Source organism: Pseudophryne corroboree, chromosome 5 (genome assembly GCF_028390025.1).
Source record: "Pseudophryne corroboree isolate aPseCor3 chromosome 5, aPseCor3.hap2, whole genome shotgun sequence".
In the NCBI taxonomy this organism is placed as follows: domain Eukaryota; kingdom Metazoa; phylum Chordata; class Amphibia; order Anura; family Myobatrachidae; genus Pseudophryne; species Pseudophryne corroboree.
Window position 1 is genome coordinate 251,287,593 of NC_086448.1, and position 22,451 is coordinate 251,310,043.

Genomic DNA, 22,451 nt, shown 5'->3' on the forward strand with positions numbered 1-22,451 from the left:
AGTAAACGTTGTGCTGCTTTTAGTGATCTGCACTAGGGTGGCCAATCCCGGGCAATTTTTTCAATCCCGGGTATCGGGATTGAAAAATGGTCAATCCCGGGATGCGCGGGATTGGCTTTTTTACTTTGTGTCCCCCACAACCCATCCCGCCTCTAAATCCCGCACACATAACTCACCTAACTGCTGGGGCGGGAGGGTGGGAATCTTCATCCAGCTTCGCGGTGGGTGACGGATGGCTTTCCATCGGCCTCGGTGGCAGGTGACGGGCTGGAGAGTGCACAGCATGACCTCAGAGTCAGAGGTCGCGCTGCGCAGGGAGAGCCAGGAGAAGGTAGCCTGGCAGCGCTGATCGTCCTGAGGACGCTCAACGCTGCCCGGCATTAAAGGGCCGCCTGATCCCACAATACCCGGGATTGGAGCTTCCAATCCCGGTATTGAATCCCGGACGATTTTTGGCCTAAATCCCAGGATCCCGCCAATCCCGATCCGGGGATTGGTCACCCTAATCTGTAACAATATAACAAACATAATACAGCTGTGAAAATGTTTATGGTTTAACGATAACCCTTCTTCACCCACAATTAGAAGTTATAGGCTCACAAGGCTTGTCCCATCCTCCATCCACTTCTTTCACACAGAAAACTGTCCACATAAACTCATGGACTGAATATTTGAATTCCAGAAATTAATTTATTATTGCGGAAGAAAGAGGAGTGTGTGTTCGGAGTTAAAAGAAAAAAGACCTTACAGCTTTATGTAACCAAATGCCATGCCTCACACTAAATCTGCCCGTGTCCACAAGCGTAAAGGGTAAATTACAGTACTACAGTAGAACTATAATTCTGCAATAAAGGTCACAGAGAAACTATTGCAATTACAAGTAATTAGATGAATTTGGTTTTATTGTACATTTTGCTTTAATAGCTGAAGTGTAATTCATCTCACTACTGTTATGAAGTTTGATATTCCAAGACTCCAAATTGCAGCAGTAGGAATATAAAAATTATGAATATCTACCATTTAACCTTCAACTCTGCTAAAATGAAAACAGGTTTACACATTTAAAATGCAAGTTGTCTTATAGGTCAGAGTTACTGAAATAAATACACTGAAATATAAATCTAAAAGACTTAGGAGTCTAGCAGAGCTGAAGATTCTGAGGGGCGGCTATTGCTTCTGATTTAAATGAGATCTCTCTTAGTCCAAGAGGATGCTGAGGTCCACATTAGTACCATGGGGTATAGACAGGTCCACTAGGAGCCACTGTCACTTTAAGAGTTTGAGAGTGTGGGCTGGCTCCTCCCTCTATGCCCCTCCTACCGGACTCAGTTTATAAAATGTGCCTGGAGGAGCCGGTCACAGCTAGGGGAGCTCCATAGGAGTTCTTTTAGTTTTATTATTTTAAATAGAGTTTAGGCACAGGGAGGCTGCTGGCAACAGCCTCCCTGCTTCAAGGGACTAAGGGGGAGAGTAGTGTCCGCCCTGCGGGGTCTGAGCCACTGTCTCCGCTGACTGGACACTGAGCTCCTGAGGGGATCGAACGTTCCCCGCCACAGGGGATCGCTCACCCCAGCAGAATGCCGCCACCCCCTTACAGAGACAGAAGATCAGTGGTGAGTTAGTCACCAGCTCCCCTAGCAAGCGGGGAGCCGGTGTGAAGATGGCGGCAACAGGGTATGGAGCGCAGTACTAACTGCGCTCCGGGGCTCAGCGATACATAGTTTGGCGCTGTGAGGGTTGCCTGAGCAGGCGCCTACACCATAAACTGACCACCAAGCCTGTCAGGGTCCCAGGATTGCTGCCAGCACTTTTCCTCATGCCAGTATAATCTTCAGAAGAACAGGAAGCAGCACCATGAAAGGGGGCGAGCTTCTCAGAGCGGACCCAGCAGCGTTCAGCGCCATTTTCCTGACTGCAGAAGCGGTGTCACTGAGAGCTGTCCCTCCAAAATAACTCCAGCTATCTTATACGGTACCAGGGGGTTGTAGAAGGGGGGGGGGGGGGAGGCTGTATATCTGTACTGTGCAACCTATTAAGGTACACAGTGAGCGCTGGTTATGGGTCTCCCTATCTTGTAGTGCTGTGTCTCTCTTGCCATTCTTAGGGGGAAACTCTGTCTGCCCTTCCGTGTGTGTGTGTGTGTGTGTGTGTGTGTGTGTGTGTGTGTGTGTGTGTGGAGTGTTTGTGGTCTCCATTAAGCTATGTCCAGGGACTCTGTGTCATATACTGCAGAGGATATGTCCTCTCAGGATGATCCCATTCCATGTAATCAGGATTGCACTGTGTTAGTGCAGGTCCCAGCAAGGAAGCCTGAGTGGTTAGCCTCTCTTAAAAGTATGATTTCTCAGATTTCTACTAGAGTTGCACAAAATGAGTCCTCAACTCAGGTTTTACAGAACTCTATGGCAGTTTGGTCCGGTTCTTTTACCTCAGGGCCACCTAATGTACGCTCCCAAAAACGTGCTCTTGCCCAGATCATGCAAGATGACACCGATACCGATTCTGACACGGCATACGGTGATGGGGGTGTGCTGTGGGGGGCGGCATCTCTTGCAAAAGGGGTGCAGTTGATGATAGAGGCCATTAGAGATGTGTTGAATATTGCTGATACAACACCTGAGCAGGTTGAGGAGGCTTACTTCACTGACAATAAGAAAGCATCGCTAACCTTCCCTGTGTCTAAGGAATTAAATGCTATATTTGAGAAAAAATTTCAGATCCCTAGAAAGGTTCTGGTTGCTTTCCCTTTCCCTGAGGAGGATAGGAAAAAATGGGAAAACCCACCCATAGTTGACGCATCTGTATCCAGACTCTCAAAAAAGGTGGTTTTACCTGTCCACGGATCTACCGTGTTAAAAGAACTGGCTGATCGCAATATTTACACTACGCTCAAATCCATATACATGGCTTCAGGGACGATACTACGTCCTACTATTGCCTGTGAATGGATTTCCGAGGCTATAGTAAAGTGGTCAGGCACGTTACTTGAGGATTTGGATACAATGGATAAAAGTGACATTGAATTGTTTTTACGTAGCATTCAGGATTCAGCAGGATTTATGGTGGAATCCATGAAAGACCTGGGTTCGATGGCTGCAGGGATCTTCCATGTCTGTCTCAGCTCATAGAGGACTTTGGCTGCGCCAGTGGTCTGCCGACGCAGAATCCAGGTGAGGTGTGGAGACCTTACCCTTCATAGGTCAGGCTCTCTTTGGGAAAGCGTTGGATGCATGGATTTCCACGGCTACAGTGGGTAAGTCACCTTTTCTTCCCTCAGCTGCACCTGCTACGAAGAAACCTTTCTCTTCAGCTGCATCACAGTCCTTTCGGGCTGCTAAAACAAGAAAGGCCAAGCCGTCCAACACCTTCTTTAGAGGAGGTCGGCCAAAATCCAAGAAACCTGCTGCTGCGGGCTCCCATGAACAGAAGCCTGCTTCAGGTACGCCAAATTCCTCATCATGACGGTGGACAGCGCGGCCTGGAGGTAGGGCCGGTGGGGGCGAGACTCAGGCATTTCAGCCATGTCTGGGTGTCATCCGGCCTGGATCCCTGGGTGCAAGATATTGTGTCCAAGGGGTAAAGGCTGGAGTTTCAAGATCTCCCTCCTCACCGATTCTTCAAATCAGGCTTGCCAGCTTTGCTGGTGGACAGGACTATCCTACAGGAAGCCATGCAGAAGTTGGTGGAGTCACATGTCATTGTACCAGTTCCACCCCATTTGCAAAACGAAGGTTACTATTCAAACCTTTTCGTGGTACCGAAACCGGATGGTTCGGTCAGGCACATTTTGAACTTAAAATCGCTAAACCCCTTTCTGAGGGAGTTCAAGTTCAAAGTGGAGTCTCTGAGGGCAGTGATATCAGGTCTGGAGGAGGGGGAATTCCTGGTATCCCTGGATATCAAGGATGCGTACCTCCACATTCTGATTTGGCCGCCGCATCAAGCTTTTCTCCGATTTGCACTGTTAGTCATTTTCAGTTCCAGGCCCTGCCATTCGGCCTCTCCACAGCACCAAGGGTATTCACCAAGATGATGGCGGAGATGATGGTTCTCCTCCGCAGACAGGGGGTGAACATAATTCCTTATCTGGACGATCTGCTGATAAAGGCATCATCCAAGGAGAAGCTGTTATAGTCCATTGTTCTCACAACCCATCTACTCAGGGAACACGGTTGGATCCTGAATCTTCCAAAATCACATTTGGAGCCGACCAGAAGGTTGTCCTTTCTGGGAATGATCCTCGACACGAAAGTGCAGAGGGTGTTTCTTCCGGAGGAGAAAGTGTTGGTGATACAAACAATGGTCTGGGATGTCCTGAAGCCAGCCCGGGTGTCGGTTCATCAGTGCATTCGCCTTCGGGGGAAGAATGTGGCCTCTTACGAGGCTCTGCAGTATGGGAGGTTTCATGTTCGACCCTTCCAACTGGATCTCCTGGACTAGTGGTCGGGATCTCATCTACACATGCACCAGAGAATACGTCTGTCGCCAAAGGCCAGGATTTCACTCCTCTGGTGGCTACAATTACCTCTCCTTCTGGAGGGCCGCAGGTTCGGGATTCAGGACTGGATCCTTCTAACCATGGATGCAAGTTTCCGGGGCTGGGGCGCAGTCGCTCAACAGGAGACCTTTCAAGGAAGGTGGTCAAGTCTGGAAGCCGGTCTACCAATAAACATTCTGGAACTAAGAGCCATCTACAACAGTCTTCTCCAAGCGGCTCTTCTGCGGTATAGAGCCATTCAAGTACAGTTGGACAATGTAACGACAGTGGCTTACATAAACCAACAGGGCGGAAAGAGCAGAGCTGCAATGTCAGAGGTATCAAGGATCATCCTCTGGGCAGTAAAACGCGCATTGGTTCTTTCAGCAATCTTCATTCCTGGAGTAGACAACTGGAAAGTGGACTTCTTCAGCAGACACGATCTCCATCCAGGAGAGTGGGGACTCCATCCGGAGGTGTTCACGGAGGTAAAAGATCTTTGGGGTGTACCTCAAATAGACATGATGGCCTCTCGTCTCAACAAGAAGCTTCAGCGGTATTGTTCCAGGTCGAGGGATCCGAAAGCTGTGGCGGTGGACGCCCTAGTGACTCCGTGGGTGTTCCAGTCAGTATACGTGTTTCCTCCACTTCCACTCATTCCAAGAGTTCTAAAACTCATAAGGAGAACAAGAGTTCAGGCGATCCTCATTGCTCCGGACTGCCCAAGAAGGGCTTGGTACGCGGATCTTCTGGATCTACAGCTAGAAGAGCTGAGGCCTCTTCCTCTTCGGGAGGACCTGCTGCAGCAGGGGCCATTCGCTTTTCAAGACTTACCACGGCTACGTTTGATGGCATGGAGGTTGAACGCCAGATCTTACATTTTTCGTTTCACAGGTCATGAAATGATTGATCTTATAATTCTTATTGGTTACAGTAGACTTAAAAGTTTCCATTTTATTTCCCTCTGTCCCCTTGATATTTTTACAGGCTCCACTCAATTCACTCCTACAAAAAACCTTTGGTTCTCATTCTTGTCATCATTGTGGGTGCAGGGGCTATAGCACTGTTCACTAACATGTTTTTTAAATTTGGGGCTCTCTTATAGATGATCTTTGGCCTTTCTGGGAGTACTTGTCTTAATATATCATCACTTTTCAATATTTCCCAGTGTTTATTAAGTACACCTTCTATACATTTATATTTGGAGTTATAAGTGGTTACAAAAGAGATGGAAAAATCTTCCCCTTTTTCCCTACTTCTGGGTTGTAAAAGAACTTCCCTATCTACCTCTTCTATACTTTCCAGTGTATTCTGTAATACATCAACATCATACCCTTTTTGTACAAATTGTTCTTACATCACCTCAACTTGTTGTTTGTAAATAGCACCTTCTGTACAGTTTTGTTTTAAACACCGGAACTGACTGCCCGGCACCCCTTTCAACCAACTAGGTTGGTGACTGCTATCTTTTCCTATGAAGGAGTTACTGTCAGTGGGCTTGTTGTAATTCTGGGTGCAAATGGCCAGGTCTTTAATGTATACTGTTAGGTCCAGGTAATTTATACTCGACTCACTTTGCGTATAGGTCAGTACCACCCCAAAATCGTTATTATTCAACTTTTCTTGAAACTTAACAAGCAATTCCTCTCCACCTCTCCAAAGATAAAATATTGTCTATATACCTTTGATAGAGTATGAGACCTGCCCCCAGCTTGCCCCACACATGCTGCTCCTCCCACGAATCCATGAATATATTCGCGAAACTGGGGCAAATCTCGTACCCATCGCCATCCCGAGGCGTTGTAGGTAATGCATATCTTTAAGAAAAAATGATTATTTTTCAAAATAAATCCTATACTTTCCAAAATAAAATCCTTTAATTGGTCATCTGTTTTCTCTTTAATCAAAGAATTTTCAACAGCTTGAATCCCTTTCTCATGTTTTATTATTGAGTAAAGGGACCCCATATCCGCTTTTACAAGGATGTCTCCGGGTTGCCACTGGACTCCCTTTAATTTATTAATTTTGTCTGTTGTATCTTTAAGATATGCACCTCCTTTACACGCCAAGGGTTGCAGATAAGAATCTACTAACTGTGAGAGGTTTGCAGTCACCGATCCGACTCCCACCACTATTAGTCGTAATGGCGGGTCCTCTCTATTTTTATGAATTTTAGGTAATCCATATATTACTGGCAGAGTTGGATCATCGATTAATAGAAAATCTTTTTCCTGTTCTGTAATGACCCCCATCCCGTGATACTTCTTCACCAAAACACACAAATCATTTTTGAGTCTCTCCATTGGATTTTTCTTAATGGATAAATACGTATCTCTATCAGACATCATTAACTTCACTTTATTTTCATACCACTCTGTATCCATCACCACCACCCCGCCTCCCTTAGCGGCGGGTTTAATGGGGATGGATTTATTTTCCTGGAGGCTCTCTAATGCCTCTCTTTCCTTCTTGGAGAGGTTATTGTTGTATGTCCCTGATTTTCCTTTATTCTGAGTCTTATTACAGACCTATTCCAAATCAGCAATGACCATCTTTCCAAATGTATTGACAGCTGCACCTCTACTATGTATTGGATTAAAATGTGATTTCTTCTTAAATTTGGACCTTTTTAACTCCTCCCCATCTAAATAAACCTCCTTATTTTTTTCTCCTTCAGAAAAAAAAAACGTTTAAGGGAGAGTTTCCTTAGGAATTTTTGCACGTCAACAAATAAATCAAACCCCTTAGCTGTGTTAGTATGTGCAAATTTCAGACCCTTTTTTAACACACTCTCTTCCAGGGTCGTTAGAGTATGTGAACTAATAGTATAGATTTTAGTGTCTTTTAGACTATTTTTTTCTATATTATTCTTTCTCAATTTATCCAGTTTTTTAAGTCTTTCTTTATGTCTCTCTTTCCTTTTTAAATTACCCCCTCTTTTTCCCCTTTTTCTATATATCCTCTTATCATCTATCTCCATCTTTCTATGTATGACCCTCGATCTTGTCTTTCTAACTCTGGATCCTGTTGACTCTCTCCTATAAAATGATGGCGTTCTTCTCTCTTCTTCCTCTTTCCTCTCTTTGATTTTCTAGGGGTTTACATTCAGAGAATTTTTCCCATCGTTCTCTCTGATTTATAGGACTTTATAATCTAAAATAATTTCTATTTCTTCTGCTATAATCTTTTTCTATATTTTTCGTATCTCTTAAATGAGGTGACGGGTTTCTTCTATCGACCTCATTTCTACTTTTTCTCTGCTCATACTCCAGGTTCGTTTTTTTCTTATTTCTCCACTCATCATTTAATCTCCTTGTATATCTCTGTCCCTCATTTCTATTATTAAGTGGATGGTGTACTTCTCTCCTACTCTTCGTTCCTGCTCGTTTTACATCTGGTCTAGATGTTTCTATCCACTGCTGACTCATTCATTCTAAACCATTGGCTTGCTCCACCGTTTCAAACTCCTGATAATAATTCCCTTTAGCTAGATCATCCTTATCTCTCCAAAACTTTTTTGTTTTTTTCTTTATCAAATCCTGTTCATTTTTCTTTAGCTTATCTACTATTTCTTTTTCCAACTCTTTAAAGGGGTTCACTAAACTGGTAAGCAATTCAATCTCTTTTTCAATACTGTTAAGGTTTTCTCTTCTTTCACTGATTATTAATTTCATCAGTGAAAGAGAGCAAGAGTTCAACACTTTATACCAGTCTTTCTTAAATTGTTCTGTGCCCGTATTAAAACTTGGTATCTTCTTTATTCTTAAACCACGTGGGATCAAGTTCTGAGCAGTGTACGTTTCCAGAGTTATGACCTCCCACCACAAATTACTCTCTTTAAGGAGAAGTGTTTGCACTTTCATCATGATTCCTTCTAAATCACCATCTATATCGTTCTGTGATTCACTATGGGACAAAAAAACAGTCTTTATTAAAGTCCTTCTTTCTTCCCTGAGGCTGAACATCTTCTTTTAGCAGCTCAAAAAATCCTTATTAGCTGAAACCACAACTCAGAATCCAAAGAAAGGATTATTTCCAAGCACTTTTAACGATCCCAGCTGTGCTTTCAAAGCAGCTGACCAGCTAATCAGCCAAACACCATTTGCATATAGAGAAAAAAAAAAATAATAATCACAGCGCCGTTTCTTAATCAGCCTCACATGAAAAAACAATAATCTTATAGAAATATATAAAAAAAACTCTCACATATATGTCCTTATTCCAAAAAAGTTCATATCTCCAAATCTTATTTCATAAATGATCCCTGTTGTGCTTTCAAAAAAAGGCTGACCATCTATTCAGCCAGAAGCCCTTTACATAATCACAGTGCCGTTCTCGTTCAGCCTTGCGCTAAAAAGCCCAAAGTCACAGACATAGGACCATTCGATATGTATCCTTATTCCAAAAAGAAACAGTTCGTATCTCCAAGTCTAATAAAATATAATTTTTTTTATTAGGAATCCAAAATAAAAACATGGAGCACTTTACCGGTTGCTGGCAAACTTATATGGGTTGTACAGTTCGGTATTTAAACAATAGGACCTCCAGGATGCCAGAGATTTTATATGGTACTTCCCTTCTGTCTGGACTTAGCTACCAGACATTTTCCGCTTTAGGGCTACCTCTCCTACTGGCCATTCCCCAGACTCCGTCTCGGTGTGCAATCCTTCTTAACCGCTGTATCGTCCGTAGTTGGTACTACCGTGGCTCCTGCTCCCGGCTTTCTCCTCTCTTGTTATAATGACCAAAACCACCTACCCGCCGCCGATGTGTTTCAACCCTTCCACGGGTCTTTGTCAAGGCATAGGTGATTTCGGTCCGGTCACTATTTATGTAATATCCTGGAGATCCGGTGAGCAAATCCAACATATAATCATACAGGTTCTAGATCCCTTCATCCACATTCCAGGGCATCCCTTCATCCACATTCCAGGGCATCTTAAAGATACATTACACCTAAAAGATATATACGAACTGTTTCTAAAAAATACCACATTATAGGACAATTTTCCTTCATATGTTAACACATTTTATAACATCTATAAAAGATTGTTTTTTTCAAAATCATATGGATGAAAGGTGATTTTCAAATACCTGAATTCTGAAGGAACCACTTCATCTCAAAATCACCGTTCAATCCCTCTGGTTGCAGGGTTTTCAACTCATAAATCCATTGCATCTCTGCTCTCGCTAGAGATGCGGCCTCATCATTTTTCTCCAACTTCCCTTAACATGTTCTAAAGCTTTAAAATTGATTATGCTGTTAATGGAACATCTATGTTCTTCCTTACAATGTTCCGATAAACAGTGTTTATCAAATCCTTTCTTTATATTATTCATATGTTCCCTCATCCTGATTTTGAAAGCTCTGCTTATTCTCCCCACGTACTGCTTCATACAGGCACACTGTATTAAATAAACTAAATTTTTCGTTTTACAGGTCATGAAATGATTGATCTTATAATTCTTATTGGTTACAGTAGACTTAAAAGTTTCCATTTTATTTCCCTCTGTCCCCTTGATATTTTTATAGGCTCCACACAATTCACTCCTAAAAAAACCTTTGGTTTTTCGTTCTAGTCATCATTGTGGGTGCAGGGGCTATAGCACTGTTCACTAACATATTTTTTAAATTTGGGGCTCTCTTATAGATGATCTTTGGCCTTTCTGGGAGTACTTGTCTTAATATATCATCACTTTTCAATATTTCCCAGTGTTTATTAAGTACACCTTCTATACATTTATATTTGGAGTTATAAGTGGTTACAAAAGAGATGGAAAAATCTTCCCCTTTTTCCCTACTTCTGGGTTGTAAAAGAACTTCCCTATCTACCTCTTCTATACTTTCCAGTGTATTCTGTAATACATCAACATCATACCCTTTTAGGTGTAATGTATCTTTAAGATGCCCTGGAATGTGGATGAAGGGATCTAGAACCTGTATGATTATATGTTGGATTTGCTCACCGGATCTCCAGGATATGACATAAATAGTGACCGCACCTATGCCTTGACAGAGACCCGTGGAAGGGTTGAAACGTGTCAGCGGCGAATAGGTGGTTTCGGTCATTATAACAAGAGAGGAGAAAGCCGGGAGCAGAAGCAGCGGTAGTACCAACTACGGGCGATACAGCGGTTAAGAAGGATTGCACACCGAGACTGAGTCTGGGGGATGGCCAGTAGGAGAGGTAGCCCTAAAGCGGAAAATGTCTGGTAGCTAAGTCCAGACAGAAGGGAAGTACCATATAAAATCTCTGGCGTCCTGGAGGTCCGGTGAGAATATTATCCTATTGTTTAAATACCGAACTGTACAACCCATATAAGTTTGCCAGCAACCGGTAAAGTGCTCCCTGTTTTTATTTTGGATTCCTAATTAATTTTTTATAAGACTTGGAGATACGAACTGTTTCTTTTTGGAATAAGGATACATATCGAATGGTCCTATGTCTGTGACTTTGGGCTTTTTAGCGCAAGGCTGAACGAGAACGGCACTGTGATTATGTAAAGGGCTTCTGGCTGAATAGATGGTCAGCCTTTTTTTGAAAGCACAACAGGGATCATTTATGAAATAAGATTTGGAGATATGAACTTTTTTGGAATAAGGACATATATGTGAGAGTTTTTTTTATATATTTCTATAAGATTATTGGCACCACAATAGGTTGGTTGATATGAAATGCCGACACAACCTTCAGAAGGAACTGCTGACGTGTCCGGAGCTCAGCTCTATCTTTATGGAAGATCAAGTAGTGTGAGAGTTTTTATATATATTTCTATAAGATTATTGGTTTTTCATGTGAGGCTGATTAAGAAACGGCGCTGTGATTATTTCAACGTTTGTTTCTTGCAAATGGTGTTTGGCTGATTAGCTGGTCAGCTGCTTAGAAAGCCCAGCTGGGATCGTTAAGATCGCTTGGAAATAATCCTTTCTTTGGATTGTGGTGCCAGTTGCTACTGACTCCTCAATTTCAGCAAAGTCCTTGGATGTTGTAAGGTCTCTGAAAATCTATGTGAAGAGGAATACTCGTCACAGAAAATCGGACTCTGCTTGTCCTGTATGATCCCAAGAAACTTGGGTGTCCTGCTTCTAAGCAGACGATCTCTCGCTGGATCAGGTTCACTATCCAGCATGCGTATTCTACGGCAGGATTGCAGTTTCCTACGTCTGTTAAGGCCCACTCTAGTTGTAAGGTGGGTTCTTCCTGGGCAGCTGCCTGGGGTGTTTTGGCTTTACAGCTTTGCCAAGCGGCAACTTGGTCAGGGTCGAAAACGTTTGCAAAGTTCTATAAGTCCGATACCTTGGCCCCTGAGGACCTTAAGTTTGGTCAATCAGTTCTGCAGGAGCCTCCGTGCTCTCCCTCCTGTTCTGGGAACTTTGGTACATCCCCATGGTACTAATGTGGACCCCAGCATCCTCTAGGACGTAAGAGAAAATAGGATTTTAGTTACCTACCGGTAAATCCTTTTCTCGTAGTCCAGTGCTTTGTGATCCTGCAGTGGTTACTTTGTTCAGTACTGCTAAGTTTTTGGTTTAGTACTGTTTTGTTACTTGGTTAAGTAATATTGTTCAGCCGTTGCTGATGTTTCAAGCTATTTAACTTGGTTTGCCTTGTATGCGTGAGCTGGTGAATCGCGCCACTCTCTGTGTAAAATCCTTCTCTCGAAGTTGTCCGTCTCCTCGGGCACAGTTTCTAGACTGTCTGGTAGGAGGGGCATAGAGGGAGGAGCCAGCCCACACTCTCAAACTCTTAAAGTGCCAGTGGCTCCTAGTGGACCCATCTATACCCCATGGTACTAATGTGGACCCCAGCATCCTCTACGGACTACGAGAGAAGGATTTACTGGTAGGTAATTAAAATCCTATTTTCTTATCAGTAATCCCAACCCCACATTTTTTACTGTATACAGTGGTGGCGTGGCAGTTATAAGCAGGCAAATAGGTTATGAATTAGCAAGAAGGAAGTGTGATCTGGTCTGCATGGTTCGGGCATATTGGGAAGTGAGCTGGATGGACCTGGGCATGTGTCCCAGTTTTCTGATCAACAAGTTACAAGCTTCATAATCCCATTGAAGAACAGGTCATTCTAATATATTTATGTATGAAATGGAAGTGGCACATTAGTTATATGTTTTCTATCTATCTATCTATCTATCTATCTATCTATCTATCTATCTATCTGTTATTAGTACTTATTTTATAAGATAACTTTTACTTTAGATGTACAGTAGTAGTCTTTTAATTTCAGAAACACAATATATTTAGATTACACCAGATTGTACTACTGGAATGTAAATGGGATACTACATTTCTCTAGCATCCAAAAGGGATATTGGGGAAAACTAGTATGATGGGGTATAGATGGGGTCCAAAGGAGCCAGTGCACTTTAAATTTTTTCAACTGAGTGTGCTGGCTCCTCCCCTCTATGCCCCCTCCCACAGGCAGTTTAGAAAAAGTGCCCTCAGGAGAGGATGCACATCACTGCAGCTCCAGAGAGTTTTCTTAAATTTCTTTTTAAACTTTTATTATTTTCGGTATGCTGTCTGGGCAACAGCATACCTGGGCCGTGGGAGGGGACGGTCACCAGCCTTACAAGGTGCAGAGCTGCTTCCCTGATGCAGGACCACCATCCTAAGGGGTTGTTTGTTCAGCGGGGTACGCGCCTTGGCTGTCACAGCCGCAGCACACCGCACACCCCTAACACTGCCTGAAGGTGACATCAGTGGTGAGTACAAACCGGGGGCCCCACTAGGGCGCGGTGTATGGGGGCTTCCGCTAGGATCCCCCATGTCTAAACTGGCACAAAACTGCTTGACTAGCAACTTGTTGTGATGTTTTAAGCTGTTAGGAGACTTTGCCAGTATAAATAATATGTACAGCTCCGGCGCCATTGGAGGGGGCGGAACTTCCTCAGAGCAGGACTTGGAGCATTTTGGTGCCTTCCTCTGCTTACAACAGCCATCTACAGCACACACTCAGCGCTTCCTGTCTCACAGACACACTGGAAACTGGTACAGGGTGTAGAAAAGGGGAAGAGCCGCCTGTGTACACTATCCTGATCCTATTTAGGACTGCATTTGTTAGTGTTTACTGAGTTTTACAGAGCTGACATTCTCACTGGGGCTGTGCAGCTCATGGTGTGCTGGTATTATCCCTCTCTCTTTGTCTCCTCTCACATACAGTAGGACAGGCTTGCATTGTAACTGTGTGTATATGTATGTTTTTTGTACTTATTGTGAAAATGGGTAAGCACAAGCTGTGCAGTATGTCACACCAGATTCTGTCCATTATCTAATGACTCTGTTTCCTGTGAGCAATGCAGTCAATCTTCACAAATTAGTGAAGAGGTTGGAGGAGAGGGTCCAGAGCCCCACTGGTTAGGGTCTCTTAAGACTATGATGTCAGATATGTAATCTTAGCTCACTGATAATCTGTAGAAAATTCAGCTACTGCAGCAAGCTGTTGCAGATTTAGCTGATAGGGCTGATGCACAGCCCTCCCTCTCTCATGCAGGTCCCCAGAAGCGTTGTTTACCTGCGCTGCTCTCTGATACAGATGATGATATACAAGATGATGGGGATGATCTGGATCCCATTAGTGGGGATCACGATTCTACTCAGGGTTTTGAGCCCCTCATTTTGGCTATAAGGGATGTGTTAAAGCTCCCTCTAGAGGTTGCTGCATCACAGCAGTCATTTTTCTTTGTACAAAACAAGCCCAATGTCACTTTCCCTGATTTTCCAGAGTTAGATGACTTATTCAAACAGTCCTGGAAAAATCCTGACAAAAAATTCCAAGTGTCCAAGAAGTTTTTACGCACTTTCCCGTTTGCTCCTGAAGGTAGAATATTTTGGGAGGAACCCCCTGGTGTGGACGTCTCAGTATCTCGCCTGTCTAAGAAGGCGGTGCTACCTGCCCTGAGCTCCTTTACTATGAAGGATCCTGGGGATCGGATGATTGAGACTGCCCTAAAGTCTATATACACTGCAGCCGGCCTCTCACAAAGACCGGTCATCGCAGATTGCTGGATGACCCATGCTATTCATTCTTGAGCCATTCAAATTCAGGGGGGCCTCTCAGGGAATATGCCCTTAGTCACTATGGTAACCCTACTGAAGCACATTCAGGACACTACACATGTCCTCTGTGATTCCCACAAGGATATGGGGATCATTAATGCTCGGACGTCTGCCATGGCAGTGTCAGCATGCAGGGCCTTGTGGTTGCGTTAATGGATTGCGGACACAGAATCCTAGCGTAGTGTGGAATCTCTCCCCTTTTCTGGTGAATAGCTTTTTGTGGTTGAGTTGGATACCTGGATTGCCAAAGATACGGCTGGGAAATCCACGTTTGTCCCCTCTGGGGCTTCATCGGAAAGATACTCCTATCCGGGGCCCTCCAGTCCTTTCGGTCTCACAGATTTTGATCAAAGGCCAGAGGTGCCTCCAGTGCAACCAGAGGTAAGTCCATAAAACCTGCAAGCACCAGTTCTCAGGACTGGTTCTGCTTCCACCAAGGCATCAGCATGACAGTGCCCACCCACCCCGAGGGGATCTTGAGGTGGGAGCTCGACTGCGTCACTTCAGCAGCGTATGGGAGACTTCCTGCCAGGATGCCTGGGTCAGAGAGCTCGTGTCTCAGGGCTACAAGCTGGAGTTCGACAGTTCTCCCCCCCGCCCCAATTTTTTCAAATCAAGCTTACCAGCTTTTGAGGATATGCAAGTTACGTTACAACAGGCTATCCGAAAATTGGTCCAGTCCCACATTATTGTTCCAGTACCAATACCGCAACTCGGCAAAGGGTTTTAATTAAACCTGTTCATGATACCGAAACCGGACGGTTCGATAAGGCCTTGAATCCGTATTTGCGGGTGTACAAGTTCAAAATGGAATCCCTGCAAGCAGTGATTGCGGGCCTGGAGGAATGGGAATTTATGGTCTCCTTGGATATCAAAGACGCCTATCTCCATATTCTGATTTAGCCACATCATCAGGCATACCTGCGATTTGCCCTGCTGGACGATCACTTCCAATTCCAGGCCCTACCCTTCGGTCTGTCTACAGCCACGAGGGTATTCACAAAGGTGATGGCGGAGATGATGTTCCAACTCCGGGTCCAGGGGGTCAATGTTCTGGATGATCTTCTGATAAAAGCAAGATCCAGGGAGCTTTAGTTGCTCCATTTCGACCACACCATCCACCTTCCACGGGTGGATCCTCAACTTAAAGAAGTCCGACCTGGAGCCAACTCAGAGGCTCCTGTTCCTGGGGATGTTGCTGGATACTGTGGCCCAGAAGGTGTTTCTACCAGAGGAAAAAGCAAAAACACTTCAGGAAATGGTCTGCATGGTGCTCCGACCTTCTCGAGTATCCATCCCTCTTTGCATAAGATTGTTGGGAAAGATTGTCGCCTCCTACGAGGTGATCCAGTATGGGAGGTTCCATGCCAGAACATTTCAGTTGGATCTCCTGAGCAAGTGGTCCGGATCACATCTGCAGATGCACTGGATGATTCGGCTGTCACCTCAGGCCAGGATTTCCCTCCTGTGGTGGCTACAGTCCTCCAATCTCCTGGAAGGCCGGTGTTTCTGGATTGGACCCTCCTCACGATGGATGCCAGTCTGCGAGGATGGGGAGCTGTCCCCCAAGGGGCGCGGTTCCAGGGTAGGTGGTCAGCCCACGAGGCCCTCCTTTCGATCAACATTCTGGAACTTCGGTCAATCTACAATGCTCTGCTTCAGGCCTCTCCTCTGCTCAGGGATCAAGCGATCCAGGTACAGTCGGACAACGCCATGGCGGTGGCGTATATCAATCGACAAGGAGGGACAAAAAGCAGAGCCTGCATGCGAGAGGTGTCAAGGATACTCCTCTGGGTGGAAAGAAATGCAAGAGCTATGTCAGCAATCTTCGTTCCGAATGTGTACAACTGGGAGGCAGACTTCCTCAGGCAGAGAGGTTCCTGCATTAGGAGGAGATGCATGCCCTGACATGCCATATGGAGCATTATGTGGTTGCTCCTAGGTAAGTAGCTCTTAACTTAGATATATTCAAGTAAGGAGCCATTAACATGTGGCTTCTTGCTGGTTAATCATACACCCAGTTTGGGGTTATGGAGGTGTGGGGTGTGTTGCCCCTGGACTGGCTGAGCTGGATGGCTTTAGTGTGGCATACCTTTACATTCTATTAACACTTATCACTTACTAATTTCTTTAACACTTTCTCCATTTTAATTACATCTCATTTTTGTATCACTTTCTTTATAGCTTCGGCTTCCTAACACTAATTTATTAACACTATAGTTTTTTCACCGGTATGCTGCCCTGGGCTTTCTGGCTTATGCTGGGTTTTTTTTTGGGGTGCCACACCCTGCACCTATATATAGCTCTAGGGACCCCAAATATACAGAGAGGCCTTGACGCGGCTTTAGGGCTTATTCATACATTTGCGCAAATATATGTAACCAAGATCTCTGAATTCTAATATTGTGTGGGATTTAAATCTGGTTACTGTTATCATTCAGGGTGCTGTGGGAAACAAAATGCCTCTTTTTTTTTCTTGCTTAGAAATACCCCTCCCTTTCAAGCACCTGAATGATATCACTAAGCTAATTGAGCACCTGCCACTATAAAAGACTTCCTCAGTCGTCACAATCTCCATCCAGGGGAGTGGGGGCTCCACCATCTGGTGTTCCAACAGATCATGGGGCTGCCCACAAATAGACTTGATGGCTTCTCGTCTCAACAAGAAACTTCCCTAGTATTGCTTGCGGACCAGGGACCCTCAGGCGAGGGCAGTGAACGCACTGGCTTCACCTTGGCCGTACTGGCTGGTCTACCTGTTTCCTTTGATCCCATTGCTCCCAAGAGTACTAAAGCGGATCAGGAATCAAGGTGTCCAGGCAATTCTAATTGCCCCGATTTGCCTTGGAGGGCGTGGTACGTGGATCTTCTGGACATGTCCGTCGAGGACCCTTAGCCTCTACCACTCAGAAGAGATCTACTTTAACAAGGACCGTTCGTCTACCCAGACTTATGGCGACTTCGTTTGACGGCATGGAGGTTGAACAGAACATCCTAGCTCACAAGGGCCTTTCCAAGAAGGTTCTTGCAACCATGGTTCAGGCCAGGAAACCTGTGACGTCAAAACACTATCATCATATCTGGAGAAGATATGTCTCTTGGTGAGAGGAATGCACGTATCCGCCTGCATAGTTTCTCTTGGGACGTTTCCTACTTTTCCTACAGTCTGGTGTGGATAAGGGCTTGCGTCTAGGTTCCATTTAGGTCCAGATTTCAGCTCTCTCCATTTTCTTTCAGAAGAATTTTGCAGTTTTTCCAGAAGTTCAGACCTTCTTGCAAGGGGTACTCCACATACAACCTCCCTTTGTGCCGCCTACGGTGCCCTGGGATTTGGATTTAGTGTTGAAATTTCTACAGTCCTCCTGGTTTGAACCTCTGATGATGGTAAAAGACAAGTACCTCATGTGGAAGACGGTGATGTTACTGGCCTTGGCTTCTACTCGACGGGTTTCAAAATTTGGGGCCTTACCTACTTGGTCTTTTACGAGGACAGAGCAGAGCCCCTGACTAGACAACAATTCCTGCCGAAGGTTGTCTCCACGTTTCATCTGAATCAACCTATTGTGGTTCCATCCAGTTCTGACACTTCTGCTCCTCCAGAGGCATTGGATGCTGTGCGTGCCTTGAAGATATATGTCAAGCGTACAGCTCGGGTCAGAAAAACGGATTCCTTGTTCGTGCTCTATGATGCGAAGAAGAAGGGTTGCCCTGCTTCAAAGCATTTAATTGCTCATTGGATCAGGCTTACTATCCAACAGGCCTATATGTCGGCAGCCTTACCTGTTCCTAAGTCTCTAAAGGCCCACTCTACTAGGTTAGTGGGCTCTTCCTGGGCGGCTGCCCGTGGAGTCTCGGCTTTGCAACTATGCCGAGCTGCTACCTGGTCGGGGAAGAACAATTTTGTGAAGTTCTACAAATTTGATACCCTGGCCAAAGAGGATACCCAGTTTGGGCAGGCGGATCTGCAGCAGTCTCTGCACGTTCCTGCACGTTCTACCGGTAAATCCTTTTCTCGTAGTCCATAAGGAATATTGAGCACCCGTCTCAGTGCGTGGACTTTTCTGCAGGTTCTTGTTCTATAGTTTCTCTAACGTCCTAGTGGATGCTGGGGACTCCGTAAGGACCATGGGGAATAGATGGGCTCCGCAGGAGACATGGGCACTTTAAGAAAGAATTTAGATTCTGGTGTGCTCTGGCTCCTCCCTCTATGTCCCTCCTCCAGACCTCAGTTTGAATCTGTGCCCGGATGAGCTGGGTGCTGATCAGTGAGCTCTCCTGAGCTTGCTGTAAGAAAGTATTTTGTTAGGTTTTTGATTTTCAGGGAGCTCTGCTGGCAACAGACTCCCTGCATCGTGGGACAGAGGGGAGAGAATCAGCCCTACTCTCTGAAGATAGGTCCTGCTTCTTAGGCTACTGGACACCATTAGCTCCAGAGGGATCGTACACAGGATCTCACCCTCGTCGTCCGATCCCAGAGCCGCGCCGCCGTCCCCCTCGCAGAGCCGGAAGACAGAAGCCGGGTGAGCATAAGAAGCAAGATGACTTCGAAATCGGCGGCAGAAGACTCCAGTCTTTACTGAGGTAGCGCACAGCACTGCAGCTGTGCGCCATTGCTCCCACACACACACCTCACATACTCCGGTCACTGTAATGGTGCAGGGCACAGGGGGGGAAGGGGCGCCCTGGGCAGCAATTGGAACCTCTTTGGCAAAAGTTTAGCATATATACAGTTGGGCACTGTTATATGTATGAGCCCCGCCAAGAAAATGTACATTTAAGCGGGACAGAAGCCCGCCGTCGAGGGGGCGGGGCTTCTTCCTCAGCACTCACCAGCGCCATGTTTTTTCTCCACAGCACCGCTGAGAGGAAGCTCCCCAGCATTTCCCCTGCAGATACACGGTAGAAGAGGGTAAAAAGAGAGGGGGGGCACATAATTAGGGCAAAAATCATTATAAACAGCAGCTACTGGGTTAACATTAAGTTACTGTGTTATTCCTGGGTTAATAGCGCTGGGGTGTGTGCTGGCATACTCTCTCTCTGTCTCTCCAAAGGGCCTTGTGGGGGAATTGTCTTCAGATGAGCATTCCCTGAGTGTGTGGTGTGTCGGTACGTGTGTGTCGACATGTCTGAGGTAAAAGGCTCCCCTAAGGAGGAGATGGAGCAAATATGTGTGTGAGGGGTGTCTCCGTCGACAACGCCGACACCTGTTTGGATATGTGAAATTAAGTGCTAAGGTGAGTTTATTGCACAAAAGATTAGAGAACAGACAGGGAATCTACCCATGTCTGTCCCTATGTCGTAGAGACCTTCAGAGTCTCTCAATGCTCACTATCCAAATTAATAGACACTGATATCGACACGGAGTCTGACTCCAGTGTCGACTACGATAATGCAAAGTTACAGCCAAAATGGCAGGAAAGTATTCAATATATGATTATTGTAATAAAAGATGATTTGCATATCACTGATGACTCATCTGTCCCTGACACAAGGGTACACATGTTTAAGGGGAAGAAAGCTGAGGAAAATTTCCCTCCTCTTATGATGAAAAAGAGCGGGAATCTCCAGACAAGATACTGCAGTTTCCCACAAAGAATTCTCAGGGAATATCCTTCCCCTACTAGGGCCAGGATACGATGGGAATCTTCCCCTAGGGTGTCACGTTTGCCCAAAAGGTAGCCCTGACTTAACAGCTATCCTCAGGGATCCTGCGGATAGCGTACACATTCTGGTACACTACTCAGACCGGCGATTGTGTCGGCATGGGTTTATAGCGTTGTAGCAGCGTGGACAGGTACCTTATCAGCAGAGATTGAGACCCTAGTATATATATATATATATATATATATGTATATATATATAGATATATATGAACAATTGGTATAAGGGTTCTGGCGACCGACGGTGTATGTAAAATATGTCTCTGTCCACATATGTAATAAAATATATAACAATTTATTTGGTACAGATAAAAATACAATGGAGTAAATATAAAAACATGTATAAATACTATAAAAAGATTATACACTTTTTAGAAAAAATGGGGAGCGGGGATGGCGTAAATTCTAAAACCACATGAGCATGGTTCTAAAACCAGAATAGTTAGTAATAATAATAATAATAAGAAATGTAATAATAATAATAATACAAAAGTTGAAATAGTCTAAAATGAATAAGGAGAGTCTTAACTTGTAGGTAGAGGGTCACAGAGGGAGAGCCCAACGCGTTTCGTCCTATCGACTTCTTCAAGGGGTCAAGAAGAAGTCGATAGGACGAAACGCGTTGGGCTCTCCCTCTTTGACCCTCTACCTACAAGTTAAGACTCTCCTTATTCATTTTAGACAATTTCAACTTTTTTATTATTATTATTATTATTACATTTCTTATTATTATTATTACTAACTATTCTGGTTTTAGAACCATGCTCATGTGGTTTTAGAATTTACTCCATCCCCGCTCCCCATTTTTTCTAAAAAGTGTATAATCTTTTTATAGTATTTATACATGTTTTTATATTTACTCCATTGTATTTTTATCTGTACCAAATAAATTGTTATATATTTTATTACATATGTGGACAGAGACATATTTTACATACACCGTCGGTCGCCAGAACCCTTATACCAATTGTTCATAAAACTACCATTACAGTAACTTACCATTACTGCATACTTAAGGGTACGGCAGACGCCCAAAATCTTTGGGAGTGTTTTTTAATTGGGTGTATTTTTTAACATTTGTGGCGCTTGCACATTCTTTGGTTTAATATAGATATATTTCTCTGACGTCCTAGTGGATGCTGGGAACTCCGTAAGGACCATGGGGAATAGCGGCTCCGCAGGAGACTGGGCACAAAAGTAAAAGCTTTATGACTAGCTGGTGTGCACTGGCTCCTCCCCCTATGACCCTCCTCCAAGCCTCAGTTAGATTTTTGTGCCCGGCCGAGAAGGGTGCATGCTAGGTAGCTCTCCAGAGCTGCTTAGAGTAAAAGTTTTAAATAGGTTTTTTATTTTCAGTGAGACCTGCTGGCAACAGGCTCACTGCATCGTGGGACTAAGGGGAGAAGAAGCGAACTCACCTGACTGCAGAGTGGATTGGGCTTCTTGGCTACTGGACATTAGCTCCAGAGGGACGATCACAGGTTCAGCCTGGATGGGTCCCGGAGCCGCGCCGCCGGCCCCCTTACAGAGCCAGAAGAGCGAAGAGGTCCGGAAAAATCGGCGGCAGAAGACGTTCCTGTCTTCAATAAGGTAGCGCACAGCACTGCAGCTGTGCGCCATTGCTCTCAGCACACTTCACACTACGGTCACTGAGGGTGCAGGGCGCTGGGGGGGAGCGCCCTGAGACGCAATAAAACATGTTTTAAACCTTATATGGCTAAAGAAATGCATCACATATAGCTCCTGGGCTATATGGATGCATTTAACCCCTGCCAGTTTTCCTAAAAAAAGCGGGAGAAAAGGCCGCCGAAAAGGGGGCGGAGCCTATCTCCTCAGCACACAAGCGCCATTTTCCCTCACAGCTCCGCTGGAAGGACGGCTCCCTGACTCTCCCCTGCAGTCCTGCTACAGAATCAGGGTAAAACAAGAGAGGGGGGGGCACTAATTGGCAGAAAATACATTTACAGCAGCTATAGAAGGGAGAAACACTTATATAAGGTTATCCCTGCATATATATAGCGCTCTGGTGTGTGCTGGCAAACTCTCCCTCGGTCTCCCCAAAGGGCTCGTGGGGTCCTGTCCTCTATCAGAGCATTCCCTGTGTGTGTGCTGTGTGTCGGTATGATTGTGTCGACATGTATGAGGAGGAAAATGATGTGGAGGCGGAGCAATTGCCTGTAATAGTGATGTCACCCCCTAGGGAGTCGACACCTGACTGGATGGTCGTATGGAAGAA